This window comes from Aphelocoma coerulescens, chromosome 3 (genome assembly GCF_041296385.1).
Source record: "Aphelocoma coerulescens isolate FSJ_1873_10779 chromosome 3, UR_Acoe_1.0, whole genome shotgun sequence".
NCBI lineage: Eukaryota > Metazoa > Chordata > Aves > Passeriformes > Corvidae > Aphelocoma > Aphelocoma coerulescens.
This window is the reverse complement of record NC_091016.1, coordinates 115,876,603-115,882,953: the sequence shown is the minus strand read 5'-3', so window position 1 is coordinate 115,882,953 and position 6,351 is coordinate 115,876,603. Positions and strand designations below refer to the sequence as shown.

Sequence of the window (6,351 nt, the reverse complement as noted above, 5' to 3'; positions counted from 1 at the left end):
GGCCACAGTTCACATTCCAAGAGGCTTTTCCCCCTTTTGGGGAAATAAACCAATCAAAGTTATTCCAGGGTCTTTGTGGTATAACACAGCACACTGTATATTGAGGCATGACTGTTGTCTTCAGATGTCAATTTTGGAATCAGAGTTTCAGAGAATTATTGAAAAAATGACTTGGTAACAAGCACTGGAGATACTTATCCTGAGCCCTGCAAAGAGCAGGGCCAGCTTCAGAGCTAGATGAGATTGCCTGTAAGATTTTTCCAGACAGGTTTTCAGAAGTCTCTAAGGATACAGGCTCCACAGAACCTTCACATTAGCCAGGTTTTAAGTTCTGGAGACAAAAATCCTGAGATTACCCCAGAGAAATATTTGGAAAAATATGTAATTAATTAACTCTCATGTGTACTGCATATTATTTCTGGCATAATGTCTATTTTTTTTACAGAAATGTGTTGAATTATGCTCTCTTGATGCTGCATAAAGGTAAATGCATGAAAAAACATGAAGAGGTGTGATGTGCGGTTGAGATAAGCTCTGAGAACAGGGGGCACCTGTGAACTTCACCTCCACCCAGCAGATGGGTGATGTTTTGCAGGAGAGATCTCTGTTTCTCCTTCCTTTTCTCTCTGCTGAGCAAGGTAGGATTTAGATCATACCTAAATGAAGGCTCTGTATGGCTTTAATGACACTGGGTTCTCAGCACAATTATAAAAAGGGTTTATTTCTTTGTGCATTAAAAATCAGCAGGAAAGGGACTAACCTCTGCTGCTACATGATAATTTAATACTGGGGATAATACTGGTATATTGATGAAATACAATCCAAATGTAAATGGCATTATGGCAGCATTATGAAAAGAAATGCTGGATGAGAATGTAGATTTATAATTATTTATTATAGCAATGCAAGCAGATATCTACACTTAATTATGCCATGGTCAAGAGAATAGTTTCAGCCAGAAAGGTTAAGGGAAGGTTATTCCAGCCATGCAGGCTGATGGTGCACTTACCTGAGGGGAAGAGAACAGGGGTTCGGCTGAACAAAGACATTTACCTGTGAAATGTGAAATAAGTTTCCCTGTTCCTTGAAGAGGAAAACTTCCCTCATTACTGCACAAGAAGCAAGCACAGCTCTGTTTGGACATCTTGGGAAAAGCAGTCAAGTGCTGCCACCTCAGCACTCCCATGAAGAGTGCACCTCTAATCCATATATCCATATATATAAATATATGGATATATTTACATATATATTTGTATACTCTGTAACCAGCCTTCACAGCCTCCCTTTCACAGGAGTCCACTAAGGGTTACTTTGGAAATGATCATGATATCTTCCATGATAACAAAAAATTCCATTTGTTCCCAGATCCCAATCAGCTGCAACACTTCTCACAATCTCTGAATACTCAAAACCTTTTCAGCACTTGAAGTACATTCCAGACACTGTAAGTTATCCTTAAATAGCACATGCAAATGTTTACATTTGTGGAAACTTAAGTTTCTGCTTTTTCTTTCTTCCTATCTTGGTCTCAGATCAACCAGATTTTTGTGCAGTTTTTGATAGCGCTCATTAACATCAGCAGTTTTATTCTAACCATGAGCCCATGGTTAGAAAACCCGTGATAAATCCTACACTGATCCCTACCTGCCTTCTGTGCTTTGACATGGGCAAGAAGTGTCAGGTTAAGCTCAGCGCACCTGCCTGAGCTGGGCAGGACAGCGGTGGTTTCGCGTGGTTATTCATAGCATGGGGCGCAGCTTCAGTGGGCAGCTTTTTAATAATGTAAGCCAAAAGTGAAAGGGTAATGTTTACCAAACCTGTTTCAAAATGGCTGATTAATCAAATAAATGGGTGTTTATTGAGGCTGTTGCTAGGTTCTTACTGTTATTGAGATAATTGTGTGACTCATCTAAGCCAGACAAAGAGCTCTACTGTTGCTCTAAAGCAGCAACTGGCCAAGTTTGCATCTTACACCAGAGTGAGGGGAGAGACTTTGCTCTTTCTTCTTAGCTTTTTAACAAAGCTAATCACTTAGTTCATTTATCTGACACATCGTCCCCTTTTACAGCCAGCTTAAAATGCCTTCTTCCGATAAGCCCCAGAAACATTGACCCTTCTGCAGAACCCCTTTGTCCGCAGTACAGCAGTGGTGGGTTTTCATTACTGACACCAAGGTGTGGACAGACCTTTCTTTTCTGTCTATATTACATTAAATTATGTTATATTATATTATGCATATTTTGTTATGTTAATATTTATCCTCTTCATGCTTTTTTTTCTGCTAAACAGCTGCATAAACCATAAAGTCATCACCACTTAAAGTACTTTTTTTACTAAATAACTGAGTACTTGATTAGACAGGCTATTAATGGAGATTTTATGACAGAAATTGCATAATACAACTCATGGCTTAGGTTTTTCATCTTAAAAAAATGAAAACATTTTTTAAGACAGATACTAATGAGTATAATGATAGAAAACTCTCCTTGCTTCTCAGAGGAAAGCTTGGAGTACATGAAGTCTGAGGTACAGGAAGAGATTTATATCTGCTGATCGGGGGGAACACTAAGAACATATACCTGCTCTCCAATTAAATTCCTTCTCACTTATATATTGGTTTTATTGTTTTCACGTAATAGGCTTTTTCTCATTCCAAAGAAGCATGTCTGTGTTCTGCTGATGGTAGTTTGCATACCTCAGGGAGTGGTAAAGGATATTTGAAATCACAGGGGGGACAGGTTTACTTCAAGACATCAGTCTCAAATTTGGAGTGACGTTACCAGCAGTAGTGTTATAATCAGATTTGCACTGATATATCTGAGAGGAGAATTTAACCCTTGCTGGTCATATTCTGTAGCAGATTTGTTGGGTCTTTTCAATCGTCACCAAGATAAATTATATATTATAATGAAGCAGTATTTTGCTTGCTCAAGACTGTATTTTGATTAGAAAATCTTCTGGTGTATGTTAGAGAGATCACTGCATTTTAGCAACAAACACTTACACTTCCTGGAAATGCTCAATATTTATTTAAAAATATTCTACTAACATTTTCTTTACTATAACATCCAGGCATAACTGAGAAAATTAGGTCTTCCCTTGTAACAAATTCTGGACCTTTATAGATCAAGGTCTGAACCAGGAAGCGGGCTCTGTTTGAACCCTTGCTTTTGATTTCTCAAATTAATGTTTTACTAGAAGAGTTTTCACTGAAGGAAGAGAGCAATCCTGCAGCTGATTTAACACTTACTACACTCCCAAATATGTTATTGAAAAAAAATGTGATGCCTATGATGGCTTTTTTCCGTTTACTGGTCACAAGCATAAATCACATTGAGCCTATACTGGAGTCTGGAGCCAGCCTCCCAGATATGACAATTTGTTAATGGTCTTTGTGGGTATCCAGAGTGGGAAAATCACCATAGCAAGCCACTGTACAGAGGCAGGTTAATGAGAGATTTGTGAGTGTTAAAGGAAAGTAAGTGAAGGGTGGAGCAGAAATCCCCTCCAAGTTCTGCACATGGCCCAGGGGGAATTAGTAATAACATGACCCCAGCTATCTCTGTCAACTCCCTCCAACCTCTAGGACATCACCTCTAACTCTCATGCCAGCACAATCAAAAAAACGGTGTTTTTTCTCACATCATCACTTCATGAAGTTGGAGTGGTACTGCCACCACAGCAGGTGGTACAGGATCATCTCTGCTGGGATTGTTGGTGGCAGCAAGGCCAGCAGCACAGTGGGAAAACTATAAGAGGGTCTAGATGCAATCTTTTCTGATTTTCAATCTTTTTCTGATTTTTTCCAGAGGGCAGAAGCCATTAGCAGAAGCCAGCTTTTTCTCCAGAAACATGTGACAAGTGGCCACCAGTGGAAGGTGATAATAGTGTTAAATCAAAAAGGTATTTTTACTACAAGAATAGGTTAAGAAGCAACAACTCTTCCTTGGCTGTCCCGTAACATGTCTCAGAATTGGAAAGTTCATCTGCCTGCTGAGAGGGCAGCAAGAGCTTTTCCAGGGTCCCTTATTCCATGTCCTTGCCGTGGGGAGCAGCAATCATGAGCTTCTTTCTCCCGGCAGCTTTGGGCAGGAGAGAAAAATATCAGCCTTTTTGATATAAAATTATTTTACAGGCCAAATGCTAAAGATATGTTACCCACCTCCCAGTGGCTGCTAACAACCTTTTTTGACAATGTAATTTACTAGCAAGTTCATTAGCAACAGCTACCCTTCAAAACACTTCCCCTCAGGTAGAAATTTTGATTTTTAACTCAATTATTCTTGGGTTGTTTTTTTTAAACCCAGAATTTGATTGCATTTCATTTTCCCTGAAAACAGTGGGAGACGTATTTGGTGAATGGGGTCTACATACTGGAAATACTTCTCAGTCCCTTAAGGCTTGGAAAAAAAATGGCATATTTCAATTCATATCTGTTTCCTCTTCTAAATTCCCAAGGTAACCTTTGATTATGGGGTTTTTTCCTTCTTTTTATTTTTCCCCATTTGTAAGCAAACAGAATGAAAGAAACTTTTTTTTTAACAAACTGTTTCAGTTCTCCCAGATAAATACTTGCTTTTGCTTTCTATACAGCCCAGCCAGACCTTGCTTACAGACTGCAAATCCTCAAGGGATTAATTTTACCAGAAGACATGATTCCTTTCATTCCTTTTATATTACCAGTTCCTTGGACAATGCTAAACAGAGTTGGGAATGCTGTTCCACACCCTTGGTCCTCCTAATCTAACATTTTCCCAAGGGAGAAGCAGCCTGTTGGAAGTGGTGACAGCACTGCCACCTTCAACCTGAGCAAGCATGACTGGCTGGACTGGTGAAATGGTTTTGGATTTGGGTTTCCTTGCAGCAGCCTCATTATGCCACACCTAGGTCATGTGCAATATGAACTGTCTTGATGAAGGACAAATTGTTTATTTTTGTTTTAACCTTGTAATAGGTTTATGTATTTGCACAATTTCAAGCAGTGGGTGGGAGGGAGGGAGTGTATGAAGGGAAAGCTGTGTCTGAACTTTACCGCTGCTGACTGAGTTGTTTGTTGAATGTATTTACCAGAAATTACAGGAGTCATAGGAAAACAAAAGCTGAAATATCTGACATTTGGTGCCATCTGATGCATAAGATGAAGCTGGAAAGGCACTCCCCTAGTTTTCTCTCAAGGTGGTGTATGTATTTGAGTTGTTTGGATAATATTTGAACCATTAAGCATCTCATCTGGGAGCACAGAACAGCTCTCCACTGACACCAACCTGTTCAGACACCTCTGTACTGCAGGGAACACCTGCATGTGCAGTGCATGGACTGGGGGCAGGATCAGTGCCTGGGAACAGCCTCAAGAAGGTCGAGGGTTATGTGTTCAGTGTCTGCCCTGCTCACACTCCTGTAGCACTGAACCAGACCCGTGAGTGGAGACCCCCTGACCTTGCCTGAAGAGCCTGTCCAGATCTTCCCCCAGACAGAGCAAATAAGTCAGGCAAGTGATCCTGGTGGCACTGGAGGGTTTCCTTACCTGCAACAGGACTTCTGCATGTATTCCTCACACTGCAGTGCAAAGGGATGCCGTGAGCTAACACATTTTGCAATATGCATGTCCTTCTCTGGGACAGTGTCTTTGTTTATGGCTCTAAACTGCTCTGTCTGGCTGTATCCTCATGTTTCCCTGCAGTTGCATCAGTTTGGCTTTGTTAACTCTCACCTATGATTAACAGTCTGAGCTGCTGTGCAGAGTACATAGCACAGTGAACTGTGGGGTGAAGTTTGCAATATGTCCTCATTTCAACTTTAAAATACTAACCTCTTAAATAAAACCAGCTGCACAGAGCAATTAGCAGGCATGAAAATTAAAAAAAGCTTAACAATTTGATTTGGGAAGCCTCTGAAGAGTCTGTGCTCCTCTCCCTGGGAACTACAGCTTTACAAGTTCAGTAAATAAATTACTTTCATTTTTCCCCCTTATCCAGACGTGAAATAATTTTTTTTCCTAGACAAAATTTAAAAATAAATATTAGAGAGTCACGTATACATGCACAGAAGCACACATGTGCTTACATGTCCCAGTTAAACTGCTACTGCTTTCGCTGTAGATAGATGCATTTCAAAATTGGAGAGTCTGTTTTGCTTAAGAGATATAGGAAACACTTTGGGGAAGTGTTAAAGAGCATCTAAGTTGCATGCTGGAGCAATGTAGTGCCAAGGCCTTTTCCTGTAGCAGAACTGGTGCTACTTTATGTACAATGGCAGTGCTTGCAGCTTGCATTAAAGAGACTCTGGGTTTTTTAGGTAACTTGCAGAAGTAATGGAAAGAGTCCTTGGGAATTTCAGTAGATTTCTTTTTCC

General features: G+C 40.2%; 1 long non-coding RNA gene across 1 annotated transcript; it reads left to right on the top strand.

Moving 5' to 3' along the window:
* Positions 1–1,363: 1,363 nt before the first annotated feature.
* On the top strand, positions 1,364–5,918 carry LOC138107417 (uncharacterized). The gene is made up of 4 exons (XR_011149507.1): positions 1,364–1,444; positions 3,810–3,878; positions 4,341–4,458; positions 5,071–5,918. It is a non-coding gene; the product is annotated as an uncharacterized lncRNA (long non-coding RNA).
* Positions 5,919–6,351: the final 433 nt, after the last annotated feature.